Source organism: Dipodomys merriami, unplaced genomic scaffold, assembly GCF_024711535.1.
Source record: "Dipodomys merriami isolate MVZ:Mamm:240054 unplaced genomic scaffold, mDipMer1.0.p SCAF_74, whole genome shotgun sequence".
NCBI lineage: Eukaryota > Metazoa > Chordata > Mammalia > Rodentia > Heteromyidae > Dipodomys > Dipodomys merriami.
The window spans coordinates 781,283-800,047 of NW_027206335.1; positions in this window are offsets into that span (position 1 = coordinate 781,283).

Here is an 18,765-nt window from a genome sequence, read left to right on the forward strand (position 1 = left end):
TCACTAATCCCCAATGGCTGAGCTCACACTCAACACTCTCCATTTCATTTGCAGTTTCTATTGTAACCAAAGGAAAAAGCCAAAGAGCAAGACACAAACAGACCAGAACAGCAGCCACAGACAGTGCTGAAGTCTGAAATGGGAATTAATATTTATGAAAAAAACCATTCCTTAGGTTGAATCAATAGCTCCAAGTTCCCAGCTGCACCTGGGCATGGGCAACCCCTCCTGCTGCACAGCATGCCCTCTTCATTCATTGGTTCAGCATCTTGCATAATGGTTGAATCAGTCTTACCCAAGGAAAGGAAGAAAAGGGATGACATCTGTTCTGTTCTCTGCAATTTATCAGCTCTAGTTTTCTCATCCAAGAAACACATATGTCCAGTCCCTTCCTCACACACAGTCTTTGTTCTAGCACTGCAGAACTGCAATTCTGGGGGAAGAGAGAGTCACACAGTGTTATCTTAGCTCTTGCTTGTTTATGAAGTGTTCTAAACCCAAGGAAGAAACATTTAGATTGGAGACATGGAAAAAAAAAGATTTCTGTTCTCACTAATTTGTTTCAAATTTTAAGGATACAGTGAATTTGGAAGCCTGCTAGCAGAGACATGGTTTTTTGCAGTTTGCTCTCTGCCTTTTGAGTCCCCCTGTATCCTGGTTAGAAAGACCAGAGAATTCATATAATCCATTCTATCGCTTGTGTCAAAATAGCCCATTTTTTAATTAGTTTTTGTATTGTGAAAATACTGTACAGAGGGTTTACAATTACATGGACAAGATAATAAGTACATTTCTTATCAAGCATTGTAATCTCCTCTTCTGTTTCACCTTCCCATTCCTTCTCATCTTCCCCGCCCCCTCCACCAAACCCCCCCGCCCCCCCAACAAAGTTGTAAAGTTCGTTTTTGACAAAACGACTTGTACATCTCATTGTTGCAATGGGTCCACCTGTATCCCTATTTAAACGATTTGTTTTTCCCCTTCCCCTCCACAAATTATACCGACATCAAATACAGTGAACGCAGGGGTTATACTGTGGGGAAGGGACATACATAGCAACAAAGAAATAATCTTATAAATGTTAGAAACAATCGCATGAAAGAAAAAAAAAACATTTGAATATATATCTTAGGTTTCATTTCCCTAACATCACCTTATCTGAAGTTTACTGCTTAACTCAGACATATACTAGATATTGCAAATAAGGGAAGCCATGGGACCTATGTTTCTCTGGGCCTGGATTACTTCACTTAATATAATTTTTTCCAAGCCTTTCAATTTCCTAACAAATGGGGGCAATGCCATTCTTTCTGATGGAGGCATAGAATTCCATTGTGTGTGTGTGTGTGTGTGTGTGTGTGTGTGTGTGTGTGTGTGTGTGTGTGTGTGTTTGTGTGTGTGTGTGTGTATACCACATTTTCTTGATCCATTCATCTACTGAGGGGTATGGGCTTGGTTCCATATCTTAGCTATAGTAAATAATATTGCAATAAACATAGTCATGCTGGTAACTTTAGTGTGGTCTTGTTTGTAAACATTTGGGTAAATGCCCAAAAGTGGGATTGCTGGGTCATAGGGGAGCTCTATGTGGAGTCTTTTGAGGAACCTCCATACTACTTGCCAAAGTGGTTGAACAAGTTTACATTCCCACCAACAATTCAGTAAGATTCCCTTCTGTCCACATCCCCTCCAGCATCTGTTGTTATTAGAGTTCGTGATTTTAGCCATTCTAACTGGAGTGAGGTGGTATCTAAGTGGTGTTTTGATTTGCATTTCTTTTATGGCTAGGGATGTTGAACATTTCTTCATGTGTCTATTGGCCATCCTTCTTTCCTCTTCAGAGAAGTTTCTCTTTAAGTCTTTAGCCCACTTATTTATTGTGCAGTTGTTTCTTTGATGATTTGTTGTTGGGGGATTTAATTTTTTGAGTTCCAAGTATATTTTAGATATGAGACCCTTGTCCGTTGAATGGCTAGTTTATCTTCTCCCAATCAATGGGCTTAAAAATAGCCCATCTTGAAGGCCAAATCACCTTCAACACTTTGCAGGGAAAAGGAATGATATCCCTTATCCATTCTCTTGTTGAGAGTTAACATAATGTGGCAAATTCCTCCTATCCTTAGCCTCATTTTCCTTAGTCCAGAATTTCTGTTTAGCAGACCACTGTTAGGCTCACTTCCAGCTTCATGAAAGATACTCTCCTTACAGGCCATCTAAGTCAATGTTAACACCTCCTTCTTTAGGACAATAGTCTAGATTATTGGGATTGGAGTTCAAATTCAGGAACGCTATTTCCAAAATGGAACATCTGGTTTACTCACGCTCCTGAGACCTACACCAAGTATTAGCATTGAACCTTAGCTCAGTCCCCTGCAATAGCTGATCATATACCTCATCCTACCAATGGCTGGTCACTTTTGGTGGGAGGACCATTCAAGCCCAGGAGTTGAAGGACATCCTGGGTAACACACACAGGAAGATTCAGTCTCAAAGAAACAGGTGCAGAACTTCTCTAACAGAGGCTCTGCTTTTAATCCCAAGTACTACAAAAACAATACTAACCTAATGCATAATAACTTTTTACTAATAATCAATCTCTTTTAATGCACAAATTATAAGTATTCTTTTTAAGCATCAAACTTTAATCTGCAAGTTTATAAAGATTCCAGATTACTGTAGAGGAAAGGCATGCTTAGGTTCCTCGCTCAGTGAAGTAAGTTTAGAAGTAGGAAGCAATTTCAAGTCATTTCTTACCTTAATACAAGGACATCAAAGACATGTTACTAACACTCATTAACTTTGCTATGCCTGTCATCCACCTTGACAGCTTTTGTGTTGCTGCTGAAGATTTTTCACTATTCACTCATTTGCTTCAATGGGGACTTCTTTTCACATAACAGGATTATTTCCTCTATGCAGTCCTGGAAAGGTATGAAAACAGGAAGTTCCATTATTACTCGACCTCGCTGTTTTCTTTTTTTTTTTTTTGTGCTTGTATGAGAACTTGAACTCAGGGCCTGGGTACTATCCTCTAGCTTTTTCTGTCAAGATTGGTGTTCAATCCCTTGAGCTAAGGCTATATTACCACAGTTTTGATGGCTAAATGGAGATAACTGTGTGGACTTGCTTTCAAATTCAGTCTTCAGATAGCAGCCTTCTGAGTAGGATTAGAGAGGCGAGACTATAGTGCCCAGCCCCCAGAAGCATTTCTTCCTTAGAAGTGGTGCTGTGGTTGAAGAGGTAAAGCACCAGCCTCGAGAACACAAAGGGCCAGGGCCAGTGGCCAGGCTCTGAGTTCAAGCTCCACCACTGAGAAAAAAAACACTTAAATGAAATGAAACTATTATTTTAGATATGAGACCCTTGTCCATTGTATGGCTAGTGAAGATCTTCTTCCAATCCCTGGGCTTTCTATTGATTTTGCTAGCTATGTCCTTTGCCATGGAGAAACTCTGCAATTTTATGCAAGCACATTTGAACAAACTTTCTTTGATTTGTTGTGTTTCTGGATATCTATTAAGAAAATTTTGGCATACACCAAGGAAACCCAGGGTTTCTCCTATTCTGTCCTGTAATGTTTTCAGGGTGTCTGCTTTGACTCCGAGGTCTTTGGTCCATTTGGAGTTGATTCTAGTGCTGGGTGATATATAAGGATTTAGCTTTAGTTTTCTACAAGTAGTTAACCAGCTTTTCCAGAACTATTTACTGAAGAGGTTGTCTTTCTTCAATTCTATTTTTGAGTTCCCTTATGGAAGATTAGATGGGTTCATTTCTGGGGTTTCAATTCTATTCCATTGGTCCTGAGGTCTGTTTTTGCGCCAGTAACCATCTGTTTTGATTACTATGGCTTTGTAGTAGAGTTTGAAATTTGGTACTGATATTCCTCCAACATTGTTCTTTCTGATAAGGATCATTTTTGTTGCTGCTATTTTTCAAGGAGCATTCCTCAATACAATAAAATCTGTATATGACCAACCTACAGGCAGAATTATACACAATAATGAAAAACTAAGGCCTTTCCTTCTTAACTCAGGAATGAGACAAGGATCTCCACTTATTCCAATTCTCTTCAAACTAGTATTAGAATGCCTAGCTAAAGAACAAGACAAGATACAAACATAAAGGGTCCAAATAGGGAAAGATGAAGTAAAACTCCCCCTCTTTGCAGAGGACATGATCTTCTATTTAAAGATTCCCAAGGACACCACTCTCAAATTACTCAAGCTGATTCAAAACTTTGGCAAAGTAGCAGGATATAAAACTAACCCTCAAAAATCACTGACTTTTCTGTATGCTAACAATGAGAAAAGTGTGGCTGAAATCAGGAAACAACTCCATTTGTAACAGCCACCCAAAAAATAAAATACCTAGGAATTAAATTAACCCAAGAAGTGAAGGACCTCTATGATGAAAACTTTAAAAACCTGAAAAAGGAAATCAAACAGAACTTAGAAAGTCGCAAAACCTCCAATGCTCCTGGATTTTAAGGATCAACATCATGAAAATGCGATACCTATCAATATTCCAACCTCATTCTTCAAAGAAATCTAATAAGCAATCCAGAAATTCAAATGGAACAATAAAAGACCCCGAATAGCAAAAATAAATCCTAACAGAAAGAACGGTGCTGGAGGAATATCACTACCAAATTTCAAACTCTATTACAAAGCCATAGTAATCAAAACAGCTTGGTACTGGCACAAGAACAGACCTCAGGACCAAGGCAATAGAATTAAAAACCCAGAAATGAACTTACAGACCTACAGCCATCTAATCTTTGATAAGGGAACTAAAAACATAGAATGGAAGAAAGACAGCCTCTTCAGTAAATGGTGTTGGCAAAATTGGTTATAATCTTGTAAAAAACTAAAACTAGATATTAATATATCACCCTGCATGAGAATCCACTCCAAATGGATCTCAGAGTCAAAGAAGACACTGTGAAAACATTACAGGATGGAATAGGAGAAACCCTAGGTCTCTTTGGCACAGGACAAAAGTTTATTAATAGACACCCAAAAACACAACAAATCAAAGAAAGGTTGGACAAATTGGATTGCATGAAAATGCAGAGTTTTTGCGTGGTAAAGGATATAGCTAGAAAGATCAATAGAAATCCCTCGGATTGTGAGAAGATCTTCACTAGCCATACAATGGACAAGGTTCTCATATCTAAAATATACCTGGAACTCAAAAATTAAATCATTCAAAGAAACAACTGCCCAATAAATAAGTGAGCTAAATAAAGACTTAAAGAGAAACTTCTCTGAAGAGGAAAGAAGGATGGCCAATAGACACATGAAGAAATGCTCAACCTTCCTATCCATAAAAGAAATGCAAATCAAAATAACACTGAGATACCACCTCACTGCAGTTAGAATGGCTATAATCAAGAACTCTAAAAAGAAGAGATACTCGAGGGGATGTGGACAGAAGGGAACCCAACCCTACATCATTGTTGGTGGGAGTGTAAACTTGTTCAACCACTTTGGAAAGCAGTATGGAGGTTCCTCAAAAGACTCCACATAGAGCTCCCCCATGACACAGCAATCCCACATTTGGGCATTTACCCTATTGATTACAAACAAGACCATACTAAAGCTACCAGCACAACTATGTTTATTGCAGCATTATTTACTATAGCTAAGATATGAAATCAACCCAGATGTCCCTCAGTAGATGAATGGATCAAGAAAATGTGGTATATATATATATTATATATATATATATAATATATAATATATTATATTATATATAATATATATGATATATAATATGTACTATATATTATATATATAATATTATATATAAATTATATAAATTATATACATAATATATATGATTATATATATTATATATTATATATTGTATATATATTATTATATATATTATATTATATATTTATATACATTATATATAATATATTACATATAATATATTACATATAATATATATTATAATTATATATAATATATAATATATATTATATATTACATATAATATACATATATATATATATATATATATATATATATATATATATATATAAAATGGAATTCTATGCCTCCACCAGAAAGAATGACATTGCCCCATTTGTTAGTAAAGGGAAAGACTTGGAAAAAATTGTATTAAGTAAAGTAATCCAGGCCCAAAAAAACATAGGTCCCATGGTTTCCCTTATTTGCAATAACTAGTATATGTCTGAGACAAGAAGTAAAGTTCAAATAAGTTGATGTTAGGTGAAATCAACCCCTAGAGAACTACTGAAATAATTTTTCTTTCTTCTGATTGTTTCTAACATATTTATAAGATGATTTCTTTGTTGCTTTGTATGTCCCTCCCTCTTGTTATAACCCCTGTTTTCACTATATTTTTTGTTGGTATAATTTGCGGTGTGGAAGGGAAAAAAGAAATTGTTTAAATAGGGATACAAGTGGACCCATTTCAACAATGAGATGTACAAGACCTTATGTCGAAAAATGAACTTTACAATTTTGGTGGGGTGAGGTTGGGATAGGGGGGAAGGGAAATGGGAGGGCAGAGATGGTAAGGGGAAACAAAGGAGGAGGTAACAATGCTTGATAAGAAATGTATTCATTACCTTGCTCATGTAATTGTAACCCTTCTGTATGGAATTTTCACAATGAAAAAACATTAACAATAACCAAAAATGAAACAATTACAGGATAAATTATTTTTGAGGCTCTGGCTTCCATTCTCAACATAAATAGAAAAGGCAGGAAGTAGCACTGTGTCTCTAGTGGTACAGTTCTACTCTTGAGCTGAATTGCTCAGCGACTATGCCCAGGCCCAGAGTTCAATTTGCATGACTAAAAAAAAAAAAAAAAAAAAAGGAAAGAACCATTTCTTCCTTAGCCACAAACATAAGGGTGCTTCTTAAAGATTTTTGTAATTGAAAAATTCTCATTGTACAAATGAGTTAATGCAATTTCAAAAGGAAAGTCTAGAAAGTCAAGAAAAGCTCATTAATCAAATTCAAAATCTAGTTCTTACTTTTTAATGCAACAGTCCCTCTCATGTCTCTCATGGGTATCTTCTATTCTAATTTACTTGGGAGTCCCAAGAGAATATAACTCAGTTTCAAATAACTCAAAGAACATCACTCCTGTTATATGACTAAGCTACATTACATCTGAAGCCTAGTGACCACATGAAATCAACAACTTTACTCGGGATGACTTCTGCCCTTGGGCAATAATAACTAGACTACTTCACTGGTCTGAGACACCAAGATACTTCAAGGGACATAAGCCCCTCCTCTTATCAGACTTGCCAACCCAGAAAAACAACTGTTCTCAATATATGCTTATCCATGAGTGGCTCACACCTCTCATCTCTATACAATCTTCTCTTTTCCCTCAGAAAGATGAAAAGTAGTTCGAAAGTCTCTTCAACTCTTGTACAAAACATGCCTATAGCATGAGATTCTCAGCATTGAGAAGGATGTCGTAACTACACGTGCCTTCATACTGCTGGTTCACCTTCTGAAACTTCTCAACCCTTTCTTCAATGATACTGCTGTCTGCTGTCTGTAGAACTGTTTTCCATCAGCACCAGCTATCCACACAGCTTCTTATTGTCTTCATTCAACAGGATCCATGACTGAGTGTCTTCAATCTCCTCTTTTAGTTTTCTTTTTGTCGGTTGTGGGGCTTGAACCCTGGCCCTGGTACTGTCCCTCAATTCTTCAGTTCAAGGCTAGCGCTCTACCACTTGAGCCACAGTGCCAGTTTTGGTTTTTTCTGTTTATGTGTCTGTGAGGAATTGAACCCCGGGCCTCATGCATCTGAAGCAAGTACTATACCACTGAGCCCCCTTCAATCTCCTCTTTGCTGATAGTCACCTGCATAGAAAAATGCAATTGGATATTTAAAATTGCCAACAAAAAGTGCCCTTCCCTCCAATTAATGGATTGTGAATTCAGATTTGTTAGCATCTTGAAGGACTTACATCTTTTTCTTCCTCTTAGAAACCTAAGGTTTAGCATGATCAGATGTACTTTTGATGAAGTAACAACTTTAGGTGGCCAACAGATCCTTTACTCATTTCACATCTATTACTAGCAGGTTACATCAAACATAAACAAGAAAGGCTTAATAAATTAAGCACCACATAAAATTCTTCTGCAAATATTCTATCTGTTCCTTTGCCAACATCATGTCCTTCTCTGGAATATGTGGCTCAGATTGGCCTTCATAGTTGGAATTTCTTTCAAATGCAGAGTCCTGTGAACCAACGACTTCTCTAGTTCCTACATTTAAACACAAAAAGGAGGGTTTATTTTTTTAAAACCTTCAATACAAGCTGCTGCTTTTCCCCACACCTAACCTAATTCTTTGATTAAACTCAATGGGAGGGCCCCAGCCAAGGAGAGGGATCTTAGAAATGAGAAACAGCCTTAGTCTCCTGAAGACCTACCTAGGTGGTCAGCTTCAACCTGAGTTGCACTCAAAACAACATTGATTTCTTCAACTCCCCTTATCATTGCCTCAAGTTGGTCCTTCATGTTTCTATAACTCACTGTTATTTAACATATAGATCAACACTCCAACTTAGTGGATAGTGAAGTTAAATAATTACTTGAAATTTAATTATCTTATATTTATAAGGTTATACAAAGTGAAACCTCATTTTAAACTGAGAAATGCATTCTTGCTAAAGTAGTCATTGCATAATCATTTCTCTTCTACTGGAGTTATTGTTTGGCTTTTTATTTTTATTTTTATTTTTGTTGTCCATGAAGCTTGAACTTTGGGCCTGGCCCCTGTACCTGTGCTTCTTTGAGCTCAAGGCTAGCTCTCTATCACTTGAGCCATAAGGCCACTTCCACTTATTTTTGAGTAGCTTATTGAAGAGTCTCAAGAACCACTATCCTCAATTCTCAAGTTCCTGAGTATTAGTATTACAGGCATGAGCCAAGCCACTAGCACTTGCCTTGGGCTAACTTTCCAAATGAAATTGTGTAAGAAAAAAAATTGTCTGTTAGTAAGGATCAGTAAAAAATTCCCTCTGACTTTGGAAACATTTTTTCTTGGTTTGTGTATTTTTCTTGCTGGTGGCAATCAAATTCAGAATTTCATGCAAACTAGGCATACTATCACTAGCCATACCTGGATTTATTTTGTGTTCTATTTATTTTAATTTTGGGGGGCTGATTCTGGGACTTGAACTATGGGTCTGGGCACTGTCCCTAAGCATTTTTGTTTAAGGTTACTACTATGCCACTAAAGCTACAGCTGTGTTTCCAACTTTTTGGTTGTTAATTGGAGATAAGCCACATAGATTTTTCTCCCTTGGGTCAGCTTTGAACAGAGATTCTTAAACTTCAGCCTCTTGACTAGCTAGGATTATAGACTTGAGCCACTAGCATACACTTATGTCTTTAAAATATATCCATTAGTAACAATAATAAATGACTTATTATTACTACAGGATCACACCTACAATATTACCTACTTGAGAGGCTGAGATCTGTAGATCATGGTGTAAATACATCATAGTTAGACAACTCAAAGTTCATTAATTTTTGTATGTGCTGGCCCTAAGGATTGAGGGCTTCAATTCAAAGCTTGAGCACTATTTTTGAGCTATAGTACCACTTCCAGGTTTTTCATAGTAGTTTTTCAAAGTAGTTCATAGGACTACTGGACTTTTCTGCCCAGGCTGGCTTTGAACTGCCATTTGTATCCTCATGTGTAGGATTTAACCAGAAAAGCCACACTGAAGGTGTATACATGGTCAAATGGTAAATGCTAACCTTGGCTGGAAAAAGTTAAGAGGATTCAAGCCCCAGTATTGGCATATATACACTTATATGCATGCATGTGCATACACACACACACACACACACACACACACACACACACACACACACACACACACACACACACACACAAACCAGACTCCTATACTCAGTTCCCCAGGATGAAAAAAAGGTAAAAATAACAAATTATAAGATGGATGATTATTTTAAGTAGCTTCAATAGTTACTAACATGGCTATATTGTGGCTTAGGTGGTAGAATGCGTTCCTCCCATACACCAGTTCAATTCCCCATGTTGTTCAAACCAAACCACACAGACAAAAACACACAAAGAAGCATATTCTACAAAAGATATATAATACTATGTAACAAACATTAATCATTAAAAATAACTAAAAAACAGCAAAATACAGCCATGTCAAAATCATGCATGGGGGGCTGAGAAGGTGGCTCAATGGTAGAGTGCTTGTCTTGCATGCTTGAGGCCCTGGGTTCGATTCCCCAGCATCACATAAGCAAACAGAAAAAAGCCAGAAGTGGCGCTGTGGCTCAAGTGGCAGAGCACTAGCCTTGAGCTGAAGAGCTGTGGGACAGTGCCCAGGCCCAGAGTTCAGGCCCCATGACCGGACCCCAAAAAAAAATCATTCATGGGAATACTCAATATCTAAAGAATGTATTGTTTTCTATCAAATCAATCTATAAATTGAATGCAATTTTATGAGAAGTCTTATCAGGACTTTTTGTAGTTTCAGGCTGCATAGCTTAGGAAAAATGAGACCTGGAAAATGACATCTAGGAACTCTGATAGGAATAATACATTTAGAAAAATACATGCACTATCTTCTTTGCTTCTAACTCAGGATGCATTCATCATCTTAAGGATAAGCATCTGTTCTATGGCAAAAATATATGCATTCTTTCCTGTAAGAAATGCACTAAAGGGGCTGCGAAGGTGTCTCAGTGTTAGAGTACTTTCCTTGCATGCATGAGGCCCTGGGTTCGATTCCTCAGCACCACATAAGAAAAAAGAAAAAAGCCAGAAGTGGCGCTGGGGCTCAAGTGGTAGAACACTAGCCTTGAGCTGAAGAGCGGAGGGACAGTGCCCAGGCCCAGAGTTCAGGCCCCAAGACTAGACCCTCCCCCCCCAAAAAAAGAAATACACTAAAGACTGAATCACCAAATAACCAAGAACTCAGATGGTGTAACCCCAGAGTGATTAAGAGCAAAGATAAACACCTATATATATGGCTTTATGACAGGACTTGCTTTTATTATATAAATGCCACTGATGTCAACGAGCTCTTTGCGCCTACTGTTAAGAGCACTCACACTCTGAGTGTGCCTCTGTCTTTCTGTTTATCTGTTTATCTGTTTGTTTGCTTGCTAACTCAATAAAGTATTGCCAAGTTTTCTTACCATGGTGACTACTCTGCAAATTTTTATTCTGTGACCAAGGACCCTAAGTCAAGAGTTCCTACTTATAGAGGGAAACTTCCCCAAACCTCACCTGGACCCAGTGACTGTTGTTCCTCAAAGTTATGAGGTGAGTTGCTGAGTGGTAGAGTGCTTGCCTTAAATGCAAGAGACTCGGTGTTTGGTCCCCACTAACAGAGGAGGGGAAGGATTTCTAAAGATCAAAAGACACAAAGAATATGAAAGAACAATTTTGGGGACACACCATAACTCAAAATGAGGATTTGTTATACTAAAGCCTAGTAATCAAGACAATCTGGTATTACAGCTGAAGAAAAAGAATTACACAGGGTAGAGAATTGAGTACAAGCCCATGTAGAATCCTGAGATTTGACATTAGACTATTTAATAAATAGCTATTTGGGTGAGCTAGCTATTTATATGGAATAAGATACAAAATAGACCTTAACTTAAAGCCGTAGCAAATAATTCCTAAAAACAAAAAGGCAAAGGTAGAAAGCAACACTTAAAAGCTTTATGAATGAAATAAGAGTACATTTTAAGAATGGAGATTTTCCCCAAGGAAATGAATACAAAGGTCGGAAAATATCAATAAGCTTACATTACAGCAACACCTTTGGTTGAGTAAGTAATATCAAGAAAAATATAAACATCCTCTCTTAAGGCTGAAGACATTTAAATAGTATGTATTCAACAAAGGAACATTTCAATCAAGAAGATGACAGATAGGATACATGATATTGAATAAAATATCTGAGCATGCAATTCACAAGAAAAGGCATATGTGATGTGGCAAGATTTATGAAAAATATTCTATCAGGAACAATAAAGAGATATCACACTTGTCAGACTAGGGAAAAATTAAAAATATACTGGACAATACCAAATGATTGGAGAAGGATTATATAAGAATATATGTGGATATTGATACAAACTTTATCATTATGCAAACTGCATATAGAGGAGTAAAAGTTCTCAAACACCACTGACTAAAATTCATGAAGAAAATTTTCATACATAATATCAAGTACATCACAATTAATATGCACTGTCATAAGTATTTTTGATGATTTTTAGTACACTGGAAATTTTTTCAAGGAAGAAAAAAGGGGGTAAGAAGCCTTAATAAGGACCCTCATTTGTGAAATAACTTCAAGTACCCCACTACTTACTAGTTCGTAAAGTTTTTTTTTGTTTTGTTTTGCAATTCAGTTCCCACAGGGCAAGGGCAGGAGAGGAACAGCTTCCTTTGAATTGGGGTCATCTGCAAATGGTACCTGCATCTAGGACAACACAAATCATGAAGCTAGAGGTTTGCAAGATTAAGAAAAACAGGCTACTGGGCATGACCTGTTTGTGGAAGGGGAAGCACTGGATGGGGTGAGCAACAGTATCCCCTGCTCAGGGCTCAAAATCCCAGTATATAGGCTATAGTTGGGAAGGGTGGTGGACATACTCCATGCTCCAATGTGCCATCTCTTCTGCCCGCTAGAGCCCACCTTAGTCCAACTGGCACCACATAGGCACAATCATGTGTCCACATTCCATGAATGGGTTCCCATAGAATGGCAGGGTGTGAACAATCTTTACATGAAAATGGATATATCTCAGATGGCACTGTCTCTGAGGCTGACAAATCATGAATAAAGAGTTCCTTTACATGAACAAGAAGAGGTCCTCACTATGAAATCACTGTACCAGGTAAACGACTAGTTAGGGAGGTAGCAACATACCCAGATCCAAGTTAATAACTCCAGGCTACAAAGGAATTACAGGGGTATGGACACAGGGCCTGGCCCAATATGCCCACAATCAGGCCTATCTGGCATCATGTATGTGCCCTCTTATGAAAGTGTGTACTGGCGCATAGGCCTATCAGAAGGGACCAGCAAGACAGTAGTCCACATGGTGAAGAGCAAGCTACCAGGCACGACCTCTCTTTAGCAGGAGTAAGCACTATTTAGGAAGGTAGGCAGCACCCCAAGTTCCAGGCTTATAAGCCCGGCTCCACAGGCCTGTGAAAGGGATGTTTTACAGTCTCCAACCCCAGCCTTTTTCTCTTGGGTCCAAAAACACGTAGGACCTATCTAATTTAAAAATAGGTTAAGTGCTTTCATGGGAACATGTGTATACACATGCACAAAATCCCTGACCCATGATTTCATTTTCACAGGACAGAGGAGGGAATGGAATCACTTTGAATTGAAGGCCTCCCAAAGCTACACTGAAATTAGGCAGCTAAGGAAAAAGGACAAGCTATGGCTTCCCTTCTTCTGGATCCAATATATTGCACAACAAGGCCACTCTGGCACCACATTTGTGCCCTCCTGTGAATGTGTATACACACATGCACAACACATATCACAACTGGATTCCCACAGTTCCAACTGGGAGTGGAACCACTTACTGAGAAGGACATAGGCACATATAGCTGCACCTGGGCTGACTCATACCAGGAAGCCAGAGGTCCCAAAGTGAAGAAAAACTGGCCGCCTTGTATGGCTTCCCTGTAACAGGATAAGCCCTGGTTAGAAAGTGCAGCACCATGCCAAACTCCAGCCCCGTAATCCCAAGCAGCACAGGCCATACTCTGCAAGGGAGACATGAAAGACCTACTCTCTAAGCTTTTCTTCCCTTGGGCTGGCATCAGCACCCAAGTGGGAAAATCTTGCCACAGGTCCTTGAGTTCCACAAACTGGTGTATACACAAGCACAATGATATACTCACTCAACCCCACACAAATATTCAGTTACCACAAAGGGAGAGTGGTCCTATTTGCCTGGAAACTAGGTCATCTGGAATGGCACTGTCACCTGGGCCTTCAGAGAAGGACCTGCAAGATGTTAGTCCAAGAGGGAAAGAACAGGGTTTTGGGTATGCTCTCCCTGTAGGAGGAGGAGCACTGGTTGTGGAGGGTGGACGCATGCCCACTTCGAATCCCACAACCCTGGGCTATACAGGACACAGCTAAATAGCAAAACAGGACAGCTCATAGTCAAGGAATCTCCAAGTCTTCTTTCACTTGGGTACTATAATATATAGTACACAACCAGTCAAATCTGACACTATGTACATGCCTTAGTGTGAATGTGTGTACATACATGCACAACTGCTCCCAAGTGTTTTGGTTCCCACAGTGTGGCAGGAGATGTCTAACATAAAATGAAATGGGGGGCATGTGAGATGGCATCTGTTGTGGCCTGGCACAGATCAGGAATTTAGATTTCCTTAAGGTAAACAAGAGGCTCTCAATCATGTATTCACTTTAGCAGGTGAAGCACTAGTTAAGGAATATGTTGGAAGCATCCCCTGCTCCAGAACAATAATCCTAGGATACACAGGCATATGCTGGGTAGGTATGTGGGGCCACTGGAGCACCGTGTATGTACATTACTTCAAATGTCTGCAAACCCTCTCACACTTGACTCTTTTGGCATAGAGGATGAGTAGGATGAACTTACTTCAAATCACATGTATCCAGGATGGCACCCCCAACTGGGCCCACAGGACCACGAAGAGGTCATGATGCTGCAGTTGAAGGAGCCCTTGGGTATGACTGCCCTGTTAAGAGGTGAAACACTGGTTGAGAAGGGTATCAGCATCTGCAGCTCCAAGCCCATAACCTCAGCCTACACAAGTCATAGCCTGGGAGGCATGAAAAACCATGCCTCGACTGAACATTAGATGCTACATGAATGAGAAAATTTCCATCCATCATAATCACAGCCATATAATGTATATTATCTAACTATTTGAAGTAGGTGGAACATGGGTTTTTCTTGTAATTTTCAAAAATATAAAAATTAAGAACTTTTTTGTTTTTGGTTTGTTTCTTTTTATCTTTTGTTTTGTTTTGTTTTTGTGCCTGTCTTGGCACTTCAAATCAAGATCAAAATGCTGTTCCAAAACCTCTCTGTGATGAAGGTTAGCCCTGTACAACTTGAGCCACAGCACTATTTCCAGCCTTCTCTGAGTAGTTTGTTGGAGATAAGAGTCTCATGAACTTTTCTGCCATGGCTGGCTTCAAACCACAATCCTCATTTCACAGCCTCCTGAGTAATTAGAATTACAGGCCTCATGGATAGTTTTTTTAAACAGTTGTACAATGTATCAATTGGTTTTTACAATGCCTCTTAGACTTTGTCATAGTGTCCATCGACTCTTCTAATCTATAAAAACCCCACCCATCCCCTTTCTTTCCTAGTTCCATTTTCACATATGTGCATTGAATCTTATGTTGTATTTTCCAAGCCATCTACTCCCTATTCCTTTGCCTCTTTCCATATCTCCTTTAACACCTACCCAAGGACAAGATATGCTTCATCTTTTTACTGTTCGCATATGATACTGTTATGTCAGAGAGGTTAGAACATAAAATTGAGTCATTATGTTGAAAATGAACTTTAAAACTTTGGTGCAGAGGGGTGGTCGCCGGGGAGGATTGGGGGGGTGGGGGAGGATGGGAAGGGATGGGAAGGGGACAAAAAGAAGGAGGCTACAATGCTTGATAAGAAATGTACTCATTATCTTGCCCATGTAATTGTAACCCCTCTGTACAATACTTTCACAAAAAAATTAATACAACATGAAATTTTACTGCTTTCTGTACTATATAGTCTGAACTCATATATAATTAATGGACATGTGTTTTACTTTTTTCAAATTTCATGTTCATATTTTAGATCTAATATTACATATGAAAGGACTTACACTCCATTTCTCTTTCTGAGTCTTTCAACATCCCTTGCACATGAGCATGCGTGTGCGTGTATGTGTGTGTGTGTGTGTGTGTGTGTGTGTGTGTGTGTGTGTGTGTGCGCACACACACACATGCTAGTTCAGGTTGACAAACTCAGAGCCTTATTCACTTTTTGCTTTTTTCCTCAAGGCTAGTACTTTACTAGCCTTGAGGGTACTTAGAGATAATTTTCCTTAGTAACTGGTATTATTATGTATGAACCACATAGTTCAACATATTATCACACTCTAAAGTCATTTTCAACTTCCCAATTTTTAAAGGAAATTATTGATAGGGCTTAAAAATCCAAATAAACCAGTAATCTGCTGTAACTTTTGCATTCCCTTTTTCAAGCCAATTAGATTATAGGTAGCCTATTATCTTTGAATGCATAGTCTTTGATATCACAAAAATGATGTTCCTAAATACACCTTTTTCCTATCATACCTTTTCCTTTTTGGCTGTCATTTATGTGGCATTTATTATTATTTGTACCTGGAAGAAACATTGCATATATGTACTTTTGTTTTCCAAAAGTCTAAAATATGTGTCTAAAATATTTGTAAGTCAAATACAACTGAGTTATTTCTAACTGCCTTTGGAATATAAAGAAAACTTCATTGTATGAATGTTTATATATGTATATATAGTATGTATGTATGTATATGTATATATATATATATATATATATATATATATCACATTTTCTTGATCCATTCATCTATTGAAGGACATATGGTTTGGTTCAATATCTTAGCTATGTTAAATAATGCTGTTATAATCATAGTTGTGCTGGTAGCCTGAGTATGGCCTTGTTTGTGATCCTTTGGTAAATGCCCCAAAGTGGGATTTCTGGTTCATAGGGGAGCTGAAATGTACTCATTACCTTGCTCATGAACTGTAACCCCTCTATACAGCATTTTTAAAATTAAAAAAGTACAAAAAGACAGAAGTAAAGCCAAGAATGTGCTGAACCTGGCTGTCACTCATGAATGCTCACAGATGGCTAGGAGAAGGGCCAGGCTAGTGCTACTATGACAGGCTTGGCTTTGGCTTCTTCTTCAAAATGAGAAGTGAACAATAGGAGACTATTTTGTAACTAATCAACACTCAATTAACTAGGGGTAGAAAACAATAACAAAAAAGAAATATAAAGAAAACTAAAATATAAAGAAATCTGTGTTTAAGAGCATAGGGAGTTTTAGGCTCATGATTTGGGTATGATGTGAACTTAGCTCATCTCAGAGAAAAAAAATGTAAAAACCCAATGAATTTTTTTAACATACCTCTTAATTTTTCTATCCCCAATTTTCTTGTCTTCTGTTCTTGATTCTTGAACAGATAACCATTTGAGGGGATGTCGTGCATAGATGGGTATGGAGGAAGCATTAGCAAACATGGAAAAGCAAATCCGGCCATACCTATATAGACTGTCCATCCAAACTGTTTGGCCATTTATGCATAGATAAATCCAACTATTGCAGAAAAAATAATAAGTCCTTGAAACATCTGTTCAGCTAGCTTCTTCCCCTTGTAAACCTGGTTGTAACCCGGCGTCCAGCCCATGAGGGCTGTGGAAGTGGTTGAGTCAAGGCATTGCATACTCCTGAATGGTTCGCTTTCAGGGTAACTGGGGGCAAGGAGCCAAGGTTGGGATCTGGTAAATTGTTCTAAGCCTTGCTTTTGAGGGTAAATTGCTGCCCATACTGGCTGCGTCTCCATGGCGACTGCATTTTCTCAGCCTCTTTTCATTCTTTTCTAACACCTGAAACGGCACCGATTTAGACATTTTAAGATATTACTTCACTCGTCCCACTTTCACCTATGCAATCTTGTAGAGGTCCAGTAGTGTCCCAATCTGGGCAGATTTTAATCCTGCTGGTCTTGTAAATGCTGCCATAGTCTTACAGTTTCTCATACAAGACTGGTTAAGGATCTCGTACTTCCTAAAGAGGCAAATGAAGGGATTTTTAAATGCTGTCCAAATTCCATATTGAACCACATAAATATCAAATCCCAAGGTCAAGTTATAGTTTTTTTTTTCATTTCTTCAACAGAAAAAAGCCAATCCCAAAACGAATTATAGTTCTTGAAAATCAAGCTGCATAATGAGCATAGAAATTTAGGGAGTTTTTCAAAACTTAAGATTTTGATTGTTTAAATGCTTACTTCTTTGCCAATTAATATGTTAAAACATTATCTCCAATCAGGATAAATTGCAAATATTGTACTTATGTTTGTAAATAGGAATAAGTAAGGACATGAAGGGAATTTGTCATGCATGAGATTCAGAAACTTACTTAAGCTCTGAGACAGCTTACTTTATGCCCACTTTCACATGCACCACAGCAAAAACTTGTCCCTTAAATATGAAATAGACTCTCATAAGACACCAAGTATTCAGTTGTCTTTTTCTTGGGGTAACAATTTCCATGTGTGTGAAAAAACTTTTGTTTTGCTGGGCACCAGTGATTCACACTTGTAATCCTGGTTACTCAGGAGTCTGAGATCTGACTACCATAGTTAGAATCCAGCACTGGCAGGAAAGTCTCCATGGAATATTAATCTCCAATTAACCACTCAAAATTCGGAAGTGATGCTTTGTTTCAAGTGGTAAAATGCTAGCTTTCAGTACAAAGCTGCTCAGGTACAACTCCAAGGCCCCAAATTCAAGTCAGGGAATTGAAAATAAAATTAAAATTTGTGTTCGAGTCACCCAGTTTAGGTTATGTGTTTATATGGGAAGTCAGGCTAACTAACAAATATTTCAATTTAAGAACATCTTTCAGAAGCAAAGTGTCATTTAGA